This window comes from Mesocricetus auratus, unplaced genomic scaffold, assembly GCF_017639785.1.
Source record: "Mesocricetus auratus isolate SY011 unplaced genomic scaffold, BCM_Maur_2.0 Super-Scaffold_100676, whole genome shotgun sequence".
Classification (NCBI taxonomy): Eukaryota; Metazoa; Chordata; class Mammalia; order Rodentia; family Cricetidae; genus Mesocricetus; species Mesocricetus auratus.
This window is the reverse complement of record NW_024429266.1, coordinates 4,903,972-4,923,646: the sequence shown is the minus strand read 5'-3', so window position 1 is coordinate 4,923,646 and position 19,675 is coordinate 4,903,972. Positions and strand designations below refer to the sequence as shown.

At 46.7% G+C, this 19,675-nt stretch overlaps 2 long non-coding RNA genes across 4 annotated transcripts; one reads left to right on the top strand and one right to left on the bottom strand.

Annotated features, from left to right (window-relative positions):
• Nucleotides 1-11: 11 nt before the first annotated feature.
• LOC110343318 lies at nt 12-18,691 on the top strand. 2 transcript variants are annotated; one of them, XR_002385566.2, is made up of 4 exons: nt 12-270; nt 5,667-5,778; nt 11,913-11,982; nt 13,243-18,691. It is a non-coding gene; the product is annotated as an uncharacterized LOC110343318 (long non-coding RNA). The 2 variants fall into 2 exon arrangements; XR_002385565.2 differs by lacking the exon at nt 12-270 and having other exon boundaries at nt 3,601-5,778.
• Nucleotides 8,279-15,078, bottom strand: LOC110343317. Of its 2 annotated transcripts, none has more exons than XR_005873840.1 (3): nt 14,968-15,078; nt 11,135-11,284; nt 8,279-8,386 (listed from the first exon to the last, which is right to left on the bottom strand). It is a non-coding gene; the product is annotated as an uncharacterized LOC110343317 (long non-coding RNA). The 2 variants fall into 2 exon arrangements; XR_002385564.2 differs by lacking the exon at nt 14,968-15,078 and adding an exon at nt 14,540-14,657.
• Nucleotides 18,692-19,675: the final 984 nt, after the last annotated feature.

The following is a 19,675-nucleotide window of genomic DNA, read 5'->3' as shown; positions in this document are numbered from 1 at the left end:
GGGAGGGGAGGAGGAAGGACGGCTCTGCGGCCGCCGCCCGCCTTCAAGGAACTTGGGCGCTCGGCTCGCTCTGGGCGGGCGCTGGGCCCTGGCCGCGCCCCGGAGCCACGGGCGGGAGGGCTGAGCGTGGGTGCGCCGGGCGCGCGCCTGCCGCAGGGGATCCGCATGCACCCACCAGGCTGAAGCCACGCGACTGCTCCGTGGGAAAGACACGAGTCCGAAGCAGACCGGGCCCACCGCACCTGCTGTGGCGGCAGACGGTGTCCTCACGTAAGACCCAGGCTGCTTCAGCAGGGAGTCAATGAACGTGGTTTGCAGGGTTGAGCTGTGCGTGCAAAAACCACAGATCTCTCACCTCCCGGGGCACTAGAGAGAGTTCATTCTGGATATGAGGGGCCATGGCCAGGTTTGGGTTACCCCCAAATTCCATGTTCCGAGGTTGTAACAGTTTGATAAAATGACGGTAATAACACAGCAAAGGAGGTCATAAAATATACGTCCGTCCGGGGGACCATCAGGTAGGCTGGCTACAGGAAGAGAGGCGACCTCAGTGTAGGCCTAGCTCAGACGCAGTCTGACTGCATTCTTAGCATTTGGGTTGGTGAGTTAACGATCTGATTAATGTCCCCGAGGCTTTACCTGTTACAAAGATGTTAGGTTAGACACAGGGTAGGCGAGGAGTGGCTGTCCCAGACAGCCAGAGAAAAACTGGTCATTAAGCTTCAGACCGCAACAGTCCAACCTCTGCACAACAGTTAATCAACTTTGTAGAGGTTCAATGCAAGCTGCGTTCTCTCCCAAGCTTTTGTTCACCGGGTTAAACCATAAAATCCGGAATTTGAGCCGGGCATTGGTGGTGCACGCCTTTAATCCCAGCACTCAGGAGGCAGAGGCAGGCGGATCTCTGTGAGTTTGAGACCAGCCTGGTCTACAGAGCTAGTTCCAGGACAGCCTCCAAAGCTACACAGAGAAACCGTGTCTCGAAAAACCAAAAAAAAAGGAAAAAAAAGAAAAAAAAAGAAAAAGAAAATCCGGAATTTGTGGCAGCATGGATGTGGGTTCTCTTGTCCAAATTTGTATTTTATTACTACATTACAATTTTTTTTTCTGAGACAGGGTTTCTCTGTATTGTTTTGGAGGCTGTCCTGGAACTCTCTCGGTAGACCAGGCTGGCCTTGAACTCACAGAAATCCGCCTGCCTCTGCCCCTGGAGTGTGGGGATTAAAGGCGTGGGCCACCAACGCCCAGTTTACAATTTCTTTTTTCTATGCAGGAGTTTATGTGTAAGCATGCATCTATGGCATATAGGCTATGCCTATGAGCGGAGGTCAGAGGGCAGCTTGCAGGAATAGGTTCTTGCCTTCCACTACCTGGGGCCTGGGATTCAAACTGGGGTTGCCTGTCAGGTTTGGTGGCCTTTATACGCTGAACCATATTGCAGGCCCACTTAGTAAGCATGAACTGACTGTGGGCGTCATTGAACTATAAACTTGGGCAAAGTATTGCCCTGGACCATCGAATCCCACATATTTGAGCCCAGTAATAATTACTCTTAGTTACTGGGTATAATGGTCCAACTATAGAGCCAATGTATTTATTAAACACACCTTACGTACCCTAAAACAGGTGTGAGATTTGAGAAACTTTTTTCATATACCACTCACTCGTAATGAACAACACTGAGTGACAGGTATGTGACTACAGCAACACTCCTTTGACATAGCCTGCCACCTGCCAGGGGGTTCTCACTGCTCAGAAAAGACGTTTGTCCCTGGTGTCTTAGCCTGTCCTGGGCTACCGTAACAAAGTACCAGAGGCTGAGGGATTTATGAAGAAAGGAGGTTCCTTTAGCTGGCAGTTCTGGATGCCTAAGCAGTTTCTCAAACCTTGGAATCTTCTGAGCATAGCCATCTTACGCGGATCTTCAATGTGTTTCTGGACTGCCATTTGTTTTGCGTGTTAGCCTTCTGGTTTGGGCTTGGGGGCGTGGGTGGTGGGAGGGTGTCTTACCAGTACAAAGAAGAGAAGATTTGCATGGATGTAAACAAACATCATGTTTGTAAAACAGTACACAATTGACTGTTTCAAGAACTCACTGTGCAGAATGATTGAGTAATTCACACACAAACACACACACACACACACACACACACCCCACACACACCCTTTCTCCATGTTTTGCTTTGAGTCAGGCTGGCCTTGACCTCCCTATGTGCTGGCGAATGACCTTGAACTTTGGATCCTCCTGCCTCTGTCTCCCTGGTGGCAGCATTACAGGTGTGTGGTACCACACCGGGTTTCAGGGGGCACTGGGCAGTGAATCCAGGGCATCTCGGGCCAGAGGTGGCTGTCACAGGAGGACGCTGGAAGACAAGCAGCTTCGTTTCAGAAAAACCCGTATGAACTTGAGTGACTCGAGACGGGGAAACAGGCAGTGAAGCAATAGCCATAAAACTAGGAGGCTCGGTTATGATAAAAACCGGGCTTAAAATAAATGGCCAAGGCTCCCAGCCAGACCGATGGCAGCACCCTCCATGCCTGTCGCCCTGCCACTCAACGGTCTCACATTCCGTGAAGGGAGCTGCATGGCTGCCAGGGCCTGTCTACCGTCTCCTGTCCCGTTGGTCCCATGATTTGGGAAAAGCGGTGTTGGAAGGAGGTTTGGAGCCTCTCCGCCTAGCTAGCACTGAGAAGCAGACAGGGCCCAGGATGAAGGTCCCCTTTGCTTAACTGCTCAAGCCTAGAAGATCATCTAATCCATTTGTAAAGCATCCTTCCAGTTGCAGATTAACACGTGGAAGAGACGGCTCTGGGTCTGGAAATAGAGCCCTGGCAGAGAGGGACCAGAAGGGAACATGGGCCAGGCCGGGGCAGACTGTTGTTCCTCTATAAGGACTTTCTCTGTTGCGCATGTGCAGAGGAGATCTGGCGCATTCCGGCCGCTACAGCCACAGACAGCGGTGGCGGTCTAATCGGGTGCTCGCACGGTTGTAGGAAGGTTCAGTTCTGAAGGACCTGGGTAACGATACTATTATTAGGGCCTCATACCAAGAGCACGTAAACATTGCCTTGTATGGTTAATAGGGAGACTTACAAGTGCGTTGAGGACCAGAGTCGATGAGTCACCCGACTCTCAATTCCATCCTAAGGCCCCTTTACATCAAGGCAGAAGGCGAGGCTCTGTGGAGGCCAAAAGACTAGGCAGCACATGCTATAGGACACGGACTGACTTGACGTGGTACTCCAGTGGAGTCTGTCGGCAAAGAAGCCTGTCTTCCCTCAGAGTCCCTCCAGGGAGCACGGACCGTGACATCCTGAGTTTAGTTCAGGCGTGCTATGTCCAGATGTCTGGACTGCAGGACCATGTGGCCAGTTGTCACAGCAACCACAGGAAAGCAATAGATACAAAGTTCCGTGGAAAACTCCCAGCAAGAACCAGAAGACTGATAGAGTGAAGAGGGTTGAAAAAGACACTGGCAGTCAGGCAGTGGTGGCACAGTCAGGCAGTCCCAGCACTTGGGAGGCAGAGGCAGGCAGATCTCTGTGAGTTCCCGGCCAGCCTGCCCTACAAAGATGCACAGAGAAACCCTGTCTCAAAAAACCTAAATAAATAAATAAATAAATAAATAAATAAATAAATAAATAAATAAATAAACTACTGGCTGCAATTTTTGTAGGTAGGAGAGCATTGGACATGCAGGGATAATAACACACATTTACAGAGCTCTGACTGTGTGCTAGGCACCTGTGTGAAATATTCTCATTTTAGGGGACTGGAGAGTTGGCTCAGTGGTCAAGAACAGTGGCTGCTCATGCAGAGGACAGGATTGCATCCCAGGCACCCATAAGGTGGCTCACAGCCATCTCTAGTTTCAGTGCTCTTCTGGCCTGCAGTGCGCACACACACTCACACACACACACACACACACACACAGCCATCTCTAGTTTCAGTGCTCTTCTGGCCCGTGGTACACACACACACACACACACACACACACAGGCTTGACTTGGGTGCGAGATTCAGGCAAGCTGTGCGTGAGGGAGGGAGAGGTAGGACAGGTACATCTTCATGGATTGTGAGTCTTGGTTGAAGAAAACAGAACTTGTGTACACTGAGGCAGGCAGGGGAAGGGTTGCGGGGTGCCACCCAACTCCCCTGAAACTAATCTCAGTTAATGCAATGTTTATCAAATTCCTTGGGTAATGATACTGTGAGTGTCATTATCATCACCAAAACCCAGTCTAGGTTTAAAAAAAAGTTACAGATGATTAACACAACTTCAAGTTGATGTTGCACACACATACACTCTCTCTCTCTCTCTCTCTCTCTCTCTCTCTCTCTCTCTCTCTCACACACACACACAACCACACATACACACTCTCACAGGCAAAACCCCACTCTGCAACACAAAATTTCAAAGATTCTCCTTTAATCCTTCTATTGGCATGTTGTAGAGTTAAAATTCTTTGTTCAAGGCCGGGGATGTAACCCAGGGGTATTGTGTCTATTTGACACGTACAAGGCCCGAGTTTTAAAATTACTTGTCTAATCAAAGCCAGTGTACTTAGCAATGAGTCCATGTCCTTCACCACGATGTTTCCCAATGAGCCAGAGCCCCAGCCCGAGGCCAAGCCATAAAGGTGGCAGGGTAGAGCATGGCATGCTGTGTCTAGGCAACGCTCAGTGCTGTGTGGGCATTGTGGTACCATGGAAGAACGTGGGTTGGCAGGATCAGATTTTTGGTTCAGAAAGGCAGCTTTCATGATTTAATAGACAATGATGTAGGCAGGTGTGTGTGTGGGGGGATGCTGGTATTCACAACGGGAGGAAGGATAGATTTGAAGATCTTCTCCTTGGCAGGAGCTGGTGAGTTAGGACGGGCGATGGGAAAGGACAAGGGGAAGCAGAAGCCATGGAAACTGCATTAGAGGAGAGCAGACGTTTGCTCCACCCAAGCCCCAACTCCACTTCCCACCGTCAACCCTGTGTTGATTCCACAGGAAAGAGGTTGGCTCTTGACAGCTTTGTGTCTAGAATAGCGCAATAGCCTTCTCGATAGTATGACGGGCTAGAGACGCTAGCCGGGGACCATACATTCCAACTCCGCACCCTCCTCATCTCTTACCTCTAGTTCGGCAGCCTTGCCTTGCAGAAGAAACAAGATTGCAGAATAAGAGTGTAAAGAGTCTTGAGCTTCCGTAGCCTACATTGTGGGACTACGGAAACATCAAGGTTCAGATCTCCATCATTAAAAAGTCATGTTGAGGTAGGAACAAGGAAGGAAACCCAGAGTCCATGAACTGTGGTCTCCTTCCGGGTGGGTCTGGAGGAGTGGGGGGGGGCACAGCTGCAACTCTGTCAGCTTGGGTGGCTCAAGGCAGAGATCTTCCACACCCTCGTCTCACGTAGACTCCAGAATTCCCTAAGTAACAGAAGGGGCACCAATCTTCAAGTGTTTCCGCAGGAATCAGGAAAGTGACTTCCTAGACATCCAATGGGTTCATGCCATGGTTTGCAAATGTTTCCTCTGTCCCCAGTTTGCACGGTTGAAATCCTAGCAAGAAGTGTGGTCTTTGGGAAGGAATTGGAACCTGAGGGTGGTTTCGTGCCCATTGTAGGAAGACGGGGAGAGGTTACCTGACCCTTCTGCTGTGTCCTGGCACAGGAAGGAAGCACTGTTTCTGAGGAAGGGGACCTACCTGAACTTTACTCTTGGATGTCTTGCAGCTGGAGATTCTCTTGTCCCACCTACGTACTGCTGCCACGGAGAATGCCAGGTACATCCTGTCCTCCTCGGCAGCTGCATGGTTACTCTGGTCGGCTCCTGCCTATCTTTCCCAGAATTCTCCTTGTCTCCTAGTCCTGCCTATCTTCCTGCCTCATTGGCCACAGTGTTTCATTCATTAGCCAATAAGAGAAACATGTATACTTTGGCCTCCAGAACTGCTCACCATCACCGCGGTGTTTTGCTACAGCTCCCAGAACACACTAAGACCCTCCAGAGCATTGCTAGGGCTGAGGAAAAGGCATGGCCCATGGATGCTACCAAACACTCCTTTTGATCACGGAGCCACCCAAATGTGGGTGGAATTTTAAAGACTGGCTGAGATGACATTTGTACCACTCATCAGAAGAACTTTCACAGTTTCCTTTTTTAAAGATTTATTTATTTATTATGTGTACATGTCTGCCTGCAGGTCAGAAGAAGGGACCACATCTCATTATGGATAGTTGTGAGCCACCATGTGGTTGCTGGGAATTGAACTTGGAACCTCTGGAAGAGCAGCCAGTGCTCTTAACCACTAAGTCATCTCTCCAGCCCCTGCATAGTTTCTTACACACCCAATTTATGGATGAACTTCTGTTGAGGAAGTCCTGTGTCAATAAAGCACTGCTGGCCAATAGGAATCTAGATAGGTGGGACTAGGAGTCCAGGAGGACTCTGGGAAGGAGAAACACAGAGAGTCAAGATGTAATACCGTGGGGTAGGAAACCCAGAACTATTCTCCAGTAAGAGACATACTTAGATTAACAATTATGGGGTAATCACTTAAGCCAGAGCTAGCCAGTAAGAAACAAGCAAGGCCAACAGCTTCATAATTAATACAGCCTCCTATGTGTTTATTTGGGACTGATGTGGCTCTAGAACCAGGCTGGCGGGAAGGCTTCTCTCAAGGAAAAGGCTTCTCTTTACAAACTTCACCTCTCCGGTCTCTCCCCATCCCACATGTCTTGGTTACCGCTGTCACCCACATTGACCTTAGGTTCCTGCCTCAGTACAGTGTTGACACAGACAGGTCACCCTTCTTGTCTCTCATCGGCACAGGGCTCTGCTCTCTAGAAAGAAGGCTCAATAGTTAAGAGAGCTTGCTGCTCTCCCACAGGAACTGAGTTCAGTTCCCAGCACCCACCTCAGGCTGCTCACGACTGCTGTGATTCCAGCTCCCGGGCCACCACGGCTGCTTCTGACCTCTGTGGGTGCCTGCCCTCATCTGGCAGACAGACATTAAATCTCAACCCTCGGGAGAGGAAACCAGTGGATCCCTGTGAGTTTGAGGCCAGCCTGGTCTACATTGTGAGTTCCAGATCAGCCAGGGCTGCACAGAGAAACCCCGTCCCAAAACACCAAAAATCCAAAACCTTATCTATTTTGAGGATCAGTTGGTAACATCCCTCCCGTGGTTTGATTTTCTTTGGGGACCACCAGCTCACAAATAATGGTGCAGAGACTTCTTATTAATTATGAAAGCTTGGCCTTTAGTTTTGGCTTGTCCCCAGCTATCTCTTATAGCTTAATTAGTCCATATTTTTTAAGCCTACCTTCTGCCACTTGGCCCTTTTTTTTTTTTAACCCTTCCTCCATTCTGTATGTCTGGCTTGGCCCAAGTCTTGATGGCTTCTCCTGGCCTCTCTTCTTCCCAGAGCTCAACTGCAGTGAGAGTCGAGTTCCCTCATGCATAATTCACAATATGACACCTGAGCCCAGCTGCTCCACAGCGTTTGTGTCAGGCATGGCTGCCCCAGAAAGGACAAGGACTGTTCATACTGGGGAGGGGATGAAAGCCTCAGCAATAGTGCAGACATGACTATCTGGCTCTTTTTTTCTTTTGCTTCTTAAATTTCTTTCTTCTCTCTCTTGGGTCTCTCTCTCTCTCTCTCTCTCTCTCACTCTGTGTGTGTGTGTGTGTGTGTGTGTGCGCGCGCGCGCGTGTGTGTGCGTGTGTAGGCATGTGTGGAGGGCAGAAGACAATGCTGGGGAGTGTATTTCTCTCCTGGGGATCAAACTGGGGTTGTAAGGCTTGGCAGCAAGTGCTTTTAGCACCTAGCCATCTTGCCAGCCCCCAACTGTCTGATTCCTGAATAGCCAATCAGCTGTTCTTAGCTCTCCTATGGGCCTAACACGATTCAGGCACTGTAGTTCTTTTGAACAGATACTCAATATTGAACAAAAAGGTCACACAGATCCAAGCTAAGGCTTTGCTGCCAACACAGTTGGTTTCATGGGCTTTAATTTTATTTTTTTCTCTCTTGGAAATCTCACTACTTTCTTTTTCATTTAATAACAATAACAATAATAATAATAGCAGCAACACTGCACAAAATGCAGCAAAGTTCCAAGCTCTGTGACAGTCTCTGCTTTGAGCCGGGAACCACTTTGTCATTTTTGAGGCGGCAGTGTCATCTAGTGGCCGCAGGAGGGGGCTGGATCAGAACTTGACTTTGTTCCCAAAGGCCATGACCTCCTCAGCCCTCTGGGAAATCCCTGTTGATTCCATGTGAGGGCAGACAGCCCCACGGAGAGGCAGCTGCGAGCCCGACAAGTCCAGCTCTCTGCCTCCAGGTTCAGTCTTCACACGGAACCTCAGGACAACTGTTCACTATTTCCTTCGTAGGAGGGAAGAAAAAACAGGAATGAAAGTATTCATTGCTGTGAGTCGAAGAATCCACAGAGACTGGGCATGGCAGAATGTCACCAACCTTCCCAGAGCAGATGCTCAGGTGTTGTCTTGATGGGGTACTGTGAGATGCTTAGGAAGCCAGGCTTTGGCTTAGCTCTTTATACCTAAGAAAGGCTAAGGGGCGATGGCCTTAAACACTTGTTACTTAGCAGACTTTAAGATAAAAGTAAACACATAAGGCTTTTCCCTAGCTGGGGAAAGAGCATTTCTCTTCCTAAGCTGGGAAAGAGCATTTCTCGTTTGCTTGTTAACACATGAGCTTGTGAGGTATGCTAAAGGCAGCTTAGACCTAAACGATTATTTGAATCTTTTTGCAAAGTAAGTACTCACAAATTACAAAGACAAAATTTCTGAACTCTCAGGACAGATGCTCAGAAAGTGCCTGCCGACAAGCCGGATGGACTAAGTTCCATCCCGGGGACCCGCTCAGTAGAATGAGAGAGAGCAACTGTGACGTCCACATCCATGCTGTGATGAAACCATGTATCACATACACACACTGGCACATATATATTCAAACATATGCACTCACACAGTCACACATATACACACTCACTCACACACTCATACACAGTCACACACATACACTGACACATATACACACTCACACTCATACACAGTCACACGTATACACTCACACACGTATACACACATAACACTTACACATGTACTTCCACACATATGCACTCACACAGTCATACATATACATACACACATATACACACACACTCACATATACACTCTCACACACATATACACTCTCACACACACATATACAGCCACACACACACACACATTGAAATGCAGTAAGACATTTAAAAAATCTAAAAAAATAAAAAGTGAAGCATTTCTTCCCTTGTATTTCTAAAGCAGAGTGCTTCGAAAGCATCAGATGAAACTTCTTTTGCAAACTTCTTTTGCGTTTCTTGAATCGGTTGCTACTTTTCTGTTCCACATCACCACTGTTTCTTCAACATGTTATGCATTAAACTCAGAAAAATTGAAAACCAAAAGGAGAAAAATCAACAAAGTGGGAAAAACAAAGGAGAGTTCAGAGCAAGCTTTTAGAGTCAAGGGGTGGAACAGCGAAGAGGCCATGTAAAAGACAAACACGACAAGTTGTGTGGCCTCAACCATCTCCTGATTTATCGGTGCCAAATGCCTCCTTTGGAGGCTGTGGGGGACTGGAAACTAAGTTAGAGCCAGACCTTGTTCTCCAGGAGTTTAGAGTCTAGAAGAGGAAACATATAATTAGAATGCTATAAAAAAAAAAACACTAGATGTTCAGCCTCAGGCCCTCAGGGCGTCAGTTTTGATCGCTGCCATAGCCCCAGGCAGTGCCAGACAGAATGTAGATGCTCAATAAACACTACTTGAAGGAACGGATAATACAACACAGATGGCATTCAGCCGCTTGGGGATTATAAACAAAAACACTGGCTATCACAGAAGCAGGCGACTTTCCAGCATACTGGAGTCCTATTTCTAACCTAGAAAGAAGAAACTCAGCCATCAATACACACTCGTGGACACGCTGTGGTTTCTCAGATCTATCCACTGCTCTGCCATCTTCTTTGGGGAAAGATCATAAACACAGTTATTAACACCCTGGGCCTCAGGAAAGAGAGACTCACCCTAGAAGAGCACTTGTAGAGACAGGGACAAGCATGGAGAAGTTTCTTAGGCAGTTGCTCTGAGGAAGAAAGAAAGTTTGTTTTGGGGGGAAGTATGGCGGGCCGGGGAGGCATTCTGGGCTGTGGCAACAAAAGCCTTAGGCAACGTCAGAGATTGTGGAGAGTAGCCAGTGCTGAGTCACAGGTGCTCAAACCTGCTTCCTGTCACCCCTAGACCACACCTCTGAAGGGTCTTCAGCCTCCCAAAGCAGTGCCAGCAGAAGAGGACCGAGTGTTCAAACCCAGGAGTCTCTTGAGTGCATTTCAAACCAGAGCAGCATGATCGGTGATGGGAACCTAGGGTTCGAACCCAGGAGCCTCATGGGTTCAAAACCCATGGGGGTGTTTGAAACCAGAGCAGCATGGTCAATGTGTGCTCCCAGCCCCTCAAACCAGACTTCAGAGTTTCCTGAGTTTAAACAGGACTCTAAGGAAAAATGTTACATACATAGTAGTAGAGACTTGTGCGAACTTAACAAAACTTGAGTGGCAAGTTGGGTAAATGTAGAAAGGAAGCTGATTAAAGTATTTCAGATTAAACTGTTGTTATTTAAATTGACTGCAACAACAGTAAATTGCTTTAGCTCCAGGGGAAAAAATTAGGCCCATTTCACTTACTTTAAATCTTTCACTGTTTAGCAACAACTTTTGGGGTACTTGATCAAACGCACACGGTTTCTGCTTGTGATGGAACATGTTTCAGAAGGACCCCTTTTCTCCTAGCCTTGGCATTTAAAAATGGTGCCTGTGTGTGTGTGTGTGAGTGTGTGTCTGTCTGTCTCAGTGTTGAATAGACTCATAGTACACAATGTACATGTATGAAAATGTCATACGAAAAACTATTATGAAGCATAATCAGTACATGCTAATAGAAATACATGAAAAATAAAAATGCTATGTGGCCCCCAAGAAAAAGAAACAAAAGTAAGGAAAAGGCCCGGTGCTGGCTAGTCTGCTGGAAAAGGAAAACCATGGGGAAATGGATTCAGTGTTTCACTTACATTCGTCACTACATAAGCTGATCCATTTTCCAGACATGGCGGTCTACAACTGCAGTCTCAGAACTGGCGAGGAGGAGGCAGGGTGGTTCTGGGAGGCTGGTTGGTTCTGAGATGTGAGGCCCGGGCTTGCACTACTCAACAGCACCCTGACTGTAAAGACAAGGGAAGCCGAGGCAAAGACATTTTCAAATTGGAGTGCCTTTCAAATACGTTTTTATTATTCTTAATTATGAGCATGCACGTGTGTCTGTATGAGGGTTTTACACACGAGTGCGGCGCTGGCCAAGGCCAAAGGCACTGGGTCCCCTAGAGCTGGAGCTGCAGGTGTGAGGAGCCTGCCACAGGTGCCGGGAACTGGACGTGGGTCCTCTGTAAGAACAGTACTCACTCTTGACTACAGAGCTGTCTCACAGCCTCCTCCTGTCGTTCCCACTTTCCAGAACTCTTAGCAAAAGGGAGCTGAGTCTCTAAACAAACCCGTGCCCACTGTTCAGAATTAAATACCTTATTTTCTTTCGGGTGCTAGTCATGGACACGGGTGTGCATCCCGTGGTGTTTAACACACACCAGATTATTGCAGGTCAAGAAACAGGAGACCACATGCAGTTGAATGGGGTCACAACTTCTATTGCATTTTTATCTCCCTATGTGTGTTCAAACATTTACTTGTTCACTGAGTGTCACTACATAACATGCCTATCTCCAACTCACAATCCTCCTGCCTCAGTCTCTCCAGTGCTGGGATTATAGTGTGTGTCACCACACCTGTCTGCTTAAGTGTCTTTTCAGGACTTCTGAAAGCACAGCAAGTGCCCTTAAGTGCTCGGAACTAACTTCTTTCATTGTCAGTAAGTGTTGGCCTCATCATTATTTATAATGGCTGCATGCTCTTCTATCTATCTATCTATCTATCTATCTATCTATCTATCTATCTATCTATCTATCTATCTAGTTTTTTTGAGACAAGGCTTTTCTGTGTAGCTTTGGAGCCTGTCCTGGAACTAGCTCTTGTAGACCAGGCTGGTCTCGAACTCACAGAGATCCTTCCGAGTGCTGGGATTAAAGGCGTGCACCACCAACGCCCAGTTGCATGCTCTTTTATTATACTGTCAGTTGCTCAGCCAAACCCCAGCTTTATAGACGTGAAAAGCATCTGGGATTTTGTTTGTTTGTTTTTAAGACAGGGTCTCACTGTGTAAACTTCGCTGGCCTACAACTTTTGATGTAGACCAGATCGGCCTCTCACTCAGAGAGATAGGTTGGAACATGCTCTTGCTGACCTCAGTTTCTTCAGAACATGGAACTGTTCTTGGAAGATGTTTTCATGATCCTCCCAGGTATAGCAGGCAGGAGGACTTCACTTCAGTTGCCAGTCATGCACCTTTATGGGAAATCCATGTTTTTGCCACGTGTGGCTTGTCCTTGTGATTGAACACCTTACACGTGACTCTTCTTAAGCCTCACAGTATAAATCGTCCGGTGCTCCGAATAAAGTTGGCTATCGCATGAGACTTTGGTCTGCCTCAGTTTTAGGCTCCATTTTCCCAGGTCCGTACTGCCAATTAACATGGTAAACAGAGATCCTCCTGCCTCTGCCTCCTGGGTGTGGGATTAAAGGTGTGAGACTCTACACCTCCGCTAACATTTGGAATTAAAAAAAATAAACTAGTTCAAACAATGCCATAATGATCTTTTGAAGGAATCATTTCCCATTTGGGGGGTGTTGCAGGCCGTACCGCTGGCACAGACACAGAACAGGGAAACGACACCCACGCAGACAGTGTGCTAGGATGGATATTTTAGATTTTTATGGAAGATTTGCTTAATTTAATGTTTCCAAACTTTTTTGAGTTCTGGCAATACCCTGCCCCCCCTTTAAAAAATAACAGCTGTGAATATTCCACCAATCTAGGAGAGAATGGGCATAGCTGCCGCTTTTCTAGGAACTCCAGAAAAATCTTGAGAATTGCTTAGAGGAAAGAATACGTTCTAGATATTAGCATCTCTGTGATATGCGTTGCCAGGTTAGTTTCCAGGGAAAGCAGGACTGTTTAAGGTTCGGATGGTGTTGGTGGGAGCACGGAAGGGCTTTTCAATGTTTCTTTTAGATGATATTCATTCGTCTCAGGCCAGAGAGACAACGGTTTGGAGGGCAAAGGTGCTTGCTACTGAGCGGATGACGTGAGTTAGACACGGGGACCCACGTGGTACAAGGAGGGAATCAACTCCACATCATCCTCCAACATCTACCAGAGCACCATGGCACGTGTCTGTCACAGACAGTAAATAAACATACGTAATAATAATAATAATAAACTATACTCATCTCTTAGAACAAAAGGGAAACCTGAATGAACAGAAAGAGAATCGAGGCTCTAATTTTGGGCTCTTTGATGGTTTTGAGGGAAGAGGGCAGAACATCAAATGCCCACAGTGGAAGACAATGGGCAATGGCCAGGACGGAAGCAGAAATTAAGACAAGTTAGAGAGGTTATCAATGCATGAAGTAATGAAAGGAAAATGCTTGGTGGGATAGAGGAAGACACAAAAATTCTATTCACCGCATACAAAAACCAACCTGGGGGGAAAAATTAGAAGAAAAATACAATAAAATAATACTGCTTGAGTTGGGTTCTTCTTTTTTTGGCCTCTCTTCTCTAATTGTCGTTTTCATTTTTATTTTTAAAATATGGAACTGGGAAAGAACAGAAATACCAAAGGATCAGACAAAATTAGAAGAAGAGGGCTTATGGAGGAGGAGGAAGACCGCGGTGGCGACGAACAAAGACAGCCAGTAGATGAAAGACGGCGAGGGAGCGGGGAGAGCGTTCAGTCCAGCCTGGAGGAGATCATTACTGGCTCAAGTGCTGGGAAGTGGACAAAAGCCCGTGTGCAGTGGGGTCAGATGAGAGGCCCAGGAAGAATCCATGTTTCAGCACCTACGATCACAATAATTCACTCACGGGTTCCCCAGACACTATTACTTTAGTTCTGGTCTTAGCGTGTTGGGATTCTGCCTACATTAGTTTTTTTTTTTCTTTTTGGCCGATAAATGAAAATCAAAAAAAAAATCCCATGTGCAAGTTTCTTTGCCCTTATTTTTTTGAACTGAAAAATAAAGAAACGATAAATTCTCTCTCCGAGCCGACCTACTCGCTGGGAATGCCACCGTGTAGAAATCTTAATAATACATTCGGTGCACGCCGATTAAAAACAGAAGGACTTGGTTGGCCAAGGTCACGTCAGCTGCCTTTGCCTCTCAGTGATTTTTGTGTATATTTTATCCATGAAAGACAAATTACTATGAAAGGCTGGCAATATAGGCTTAAGAAAGGCAGAGAACAAAGTGTGTTCCTTGCTCTTTGAATTTCTTAAAATTAAGTTCTTACGACCCCTGCTGCTCACCTTCAAACAAGCCGCCGTGAAAAGTCCTCTGTGAAACCGAGAGAAAGGATGAACCAAAGAGTTTCACTTATTTAAAAAAAAAATAAAGAAGAAGAAGAAGAAGCTGTCCACAGGAGAGAGAACATTCAAGTCTCCCAGTAGCCATACTTATTAGCTAAATTGAATGCCTGTGGTGGGTCTCATGGGGGCACATGGCACCAGGCTCTTTGTATTACAACTCAGCCGGAGCCTTCATTCCCTTGTAATTAAGGGCAAGGGGCCAGCCAGTGATGTGATGGGAAGCAATTATGAGGATGAGGCCTCACCATCAACACTTTTCAAGAGTTTGTGTGCCTGCACTTGTGTTTGTCTGAGTCTCCTATGGAACCCCTGGCTTGTCCCTGGAGCTGTGGGTTCATCCTCCAACTGTAACCATGCTTAATACTTACGAAGAACCTACTGTGTGGGCAGTATTGCTCCAAGTTTTGTAGATGTGTGGCCATGATCCATCTTCTCAAACTCTTCCACAGTTAAAGGTTCAGTCCCAGGTACCCCGAAGCAGACTCTGAGCTGTGGTGGACCCAGGACAGACCAGGGGTGCCGTAGCGAGGGGGGGGCGCAGCTGATCTAGAATATATTTCAAGCCAAGTCCTTTAGGCGACAGCTTTGCCCTGGTCTTGTTGGAAAGAGGGTTTGGCTTCCACTGAACTGCACAGCATGTGATGGGCAGCTGCAAGGAAGGTGTTTGCTTGTGACCTGTGAGAGGAGAGAGACATGAATGAGGGACGGGAATGCCCCACACAGTCTCCCACAAGGAAGGTGTTCGCTCGTGACCTGTGAGAGGAGAGAGACGTGCACATGAATGAGGGACGGGAATGCCCCACATAGTCTCCCACAAGGGTGGAGCTGTTGGTACCTCTGCCCCACCCTACAGGCATGTCTGGTCAAAGTGGCTCACCTCTGAGTCTAAGCTGCCTTTCCTGTCCCTTCTGAGCCTCCAGTGGTTGTCATTTATCAAGAAGAGATGAGGCAGAAACGCTGCGCTCCCCAAACCAGAAACCTGAGCTACCACAGAGCCTGTACGCTTGGGGGAGGTGTGAAGCTGCCTGGCGCGTCTCCCACTCTCACTCAGCCGTTCGATGGAAATGGCTGCTTACAACCATAAAGAAAGCTAGCACTCACAGAGTACCCGCCACATACCAGGTACTCCTCTATGCATCACACGTGTCAATCTGTTTGCTCAACCGCTCTGTGAGGGGTGAAGGAGAGCCAGGGAGCAGCCAGGCGTTTCTCACAGCTCGTGAGCTGTACAGGTTGACTCGCACTCACATAGGTCCGTCTGGCTGCGCAGGCCAGCCTTAGAGTCATGTCATGGTGCTGCCTCCTTATAGGCGTGAAGTAATGCATTGAAACTCTAATTTCTTAGAAGACATTTTCCAAAAACAATCTTTAATTTGGTGATGAGGAAATTGGCGCAGCTACTTACAATATGTCAGTGATATTATAGACAAGGAGGAGAAGAAGAGAAGGAGAAAGAGAAGAGAGAGGAAGACAGCGTTTATACAGAATATGCTCCACTGTCCACAGTTACAGTCTCTAGATGCAAAGAAAAAAAAAGACTTGGGAATTTGAGGAAATTGCTCAGGAATTATATACTTGCTAATATGAATACCCACTTCCTTAAATGTGGTCTTTTATTTGTGGTTGTGCAGAAGAATGTGTTTATTCTCAATTTGCCACTCAGCAAAGTGTTTCAGTGTAAAGCTATGATGGTGTTCCTGAATTATTATTAAGCCGTCTAAGAGCAATGTCAATGACTGTCCTGGTGTGTTCCTTACATGTAAGTCTGTATGTCCAAGCTTTACGTACCCTGTGAGTCCCCAGGTGTGTGCTGGAATTGAACCCCTACAAAATAACCGAGCCATCTCCTCCGGCTGAAAAAAACATCTTTTGGAAAAGGGACAGTAAATGAGAAACAATCTCTCAAAGTTGTTCCCTGACCTCCACACGCCTGTCATAACAAGGATAGGCCCATACATACACAATAAAAGGAGAAAGGAAGGGTTTCGAAGGAAAAGTAGAAAAACCAATCAAGTCCAAATTGAGGTTTGGACTCTACTGGTCTAAAGAGGATCCCCAGGTGTGGTTGTTTAAAGAAAATGGCCTCTAAAGCACTGTTAGGAGGTGTGGCTTTGCTGGAGTGGGTGTAGCCTTGTTGGAGGAAGTGTGTCACTGTGGAGGCGGGCTTTGAGGTCTCACACATGGTCAAGCTGTGCCCAGTGATTCGGACCACTTCCTGTTTCCTGTGGGACAAGATGTAAGGACTCTCAGCGCCTACTCCAGCACCTTGTCTGCCTACCTGCCATCGTGCTTCCTGCCATGATGACAATGGACTAAACCTCTGAACTGTAAGGGACTAAATGTTTTCCTTATAAGAGTTGCTGTGGTCATAGTATCTCTTCATGGAAACGGAAACCCTGACTAAGACACCAGGGTGGGCTTTGTTCAATGTGATTTCCTGGTACTGACCAGGTACCAAGGATATTGAGGCAGAAGGATGCAGAAAGCTCAGAGGGCTGGTGTGGCGTGGCATGAAACAGGGAGAAGAGGACAAACTCACAGAGGTTTCTAGGTGAGTTTTGGTTTGCATACGGGCTGGAAAGATGACTCGGTGGTTAAGAGCACTGATTGCTCCTGTAGAGGACCACCACGGCCTTGAGAGCTGGGTCTTGGAAACCTGACTGGGCATTGATAGGAGATTAAGACAGGCACCAGAACACAAAGCTGGCATGGAAACACACCAGCAGCAAGAGTCTCAGTGTGTTTATTTTATACAGCATGAACAAGGAATTGGGTTAGCTAATTTAGGTAGGGGGTCTTTATAGGGAAGTCTGGGGTTGGGGGGCTGTAATCATGCAGCTATCTGGGACACTCTGCATGTTCTGTTTTAATGATCAACTGTGTCAACATCCATACTCCGACTTGGGAAAGCCCTTCCATTCGCATGAGTCTGATGCCTTGGTATCCTCGACATGGCCATGTTCATGTCAACAATCCACATTAATTCAGGGATTCATGTCCTCTCCACAGAGGACCCAGGTTTGGTTCCCAACACCCACATGGTGACTCATAACTGCCTGTAATTCTAGTTGCAGGAGATCCAACCCTCTATGGAAGTGATTCTCAACCTTCCTAATGGTGCAACCCTTTAATACAGTTCCTCATGTGTGGTGATGGCCAACCATAAAACTATTTCGTTGTTGCTTCATAACTGTAATTTTGCTGCTATTATGAGTCATAATGTAAATATCTGAGATGCAGGATATGTGACCCCCCAAAGGGGTCAAGGCCTGCAGGTTGACGGGCACCTGAATTACAAGTGGTGCTCACAAATTCACAGAGCTGCAAGTGTGCAATGGATATCGTAAAAGGGGTAAATGTGGGAACAGAGTCTCCCATTTGTGATGGCTGCAACAATCCAGGCAGGAGGTGACAACGATACTGCCATGGCTGTGTGTGCTTTGATGGCATGCCCAACAGAAGATTGAGAGCTGAATCCAGCCTGGCTCCACATTTTGTCCTGAATACCTAGAAAGTTGGAGTTGACACCCATTGAGAATAGAATGAATCTGAGGGAGGTGAAACAGAGCTTGCCCTTGAACAAACATAGCTGTCTCTGGCCATCCAGAGACAGTCATCATGAAGGTGGTTGGAAAGCGAGGTCCCTAGCCTCTAGTAGAAGCCATGACCTCAGGTAGGATGGCCAAGACAGTGGATGTGGATGGTGGAGAGGAGACCATGAAGGCCTGCACTAGGCACATGTTTTCCTGTGTTCTCATTCATGCCGTTTTCATTTTGTGTAGGAAATCATTACCCTGTCTAAAATAGAAAATTGACGGTTATCTAAAGTGCTCTAGATAGCCAGCCAATCAAATAACTACATTTGGAGGATATGCTAATTTTCCTCAATGATCTGGTCTGCTTTTCTACAAATGTCTGCATTATTCGATACTGGGATGGCTACATTTTGAGTTGCGTCATTATTCTGCTATTAATCAGTAATGTATTAATCTTTTGTTTTGCAAAGTGCAAGAATGCAGTTAAGGGGCTCTACAGGGAGCAGTCCTTGTCTATGTTGGCTTTCTGAAATAAAAATCAACTTTGTTGTTGGAATATGACAACTCTTTCTTCTTTTTCTAAAGCTTATGACTCGATAGGTCTCTCTTTGATGGCAGAGTAAGTGGTTCCAAGTTAGGCACATGGGGCTGGAGAGATGGCTCAGAAGTTAAGAGCACGTATTGCTCTTGCATAGGACTGGAGCTCAGTTCCCAGCATCCTGATCAGACAGCTCACAACTGCCAGGGACTCCAGTTCCAGTGTCACTAAGCTCCTTTCGGGCCTCCTCAGGCAACTGCATGCATGCAAGTGTGTGTGTGTGTATGTGTGTGTGTGTGTGTGTGTGTGTGTCTGTATCTGCATATATATGTGTGTATATGCATATGTGTTTATCTCTGTATGTATATGCATATATATGTGTATATAAGCATATATATGTATGTATACATATATATATATATGTATACTCACATTTTTTGGTTTGAGTCTAGCCTTTAATGTCTGAGCCATCTCTCCAGCCCTACACACATACACATTTTTAAAAAGTGGCATTTTAGAAGTTGTACCCAAGCAGAGTTCTTCTTAATGAAGGATTAGAAAAATTTTTCTCAATTGAAGACAGGTTGTTACACATTCCCTACTATGTTGAAGAGCAACAGCTGTCACTCGGTGTGGAAGCTGAAGCAGGACTGTCATAAATTCAAGGCCAGCCTTGGCTACCTACCTAGTGAGTATCAGAATAGCTAGGGCTATCATGTGACATTCCGTAACAGAAAAACAAAAACAGGGTCAGTGAAATGGCTCAGTGAGTAAATGTGCCTGCAGGGAGTTGGGAGTTCTCTCAACTGAAAATAGGTCCATGCTGTAAATGTGTTTTGTCAGTAATATTTGAATTTTCTGCCAGACTATTTCAATGCTCTTATTATCGCTAACTGAGAAACTGAGCAAACTCAGGGGAGGTTTTCTACCTCTAAAATGGACTCTATAACAATGGCATACAATCTGGACAGGGTAGACATGAGCTGAGATTATCAGTAGAGA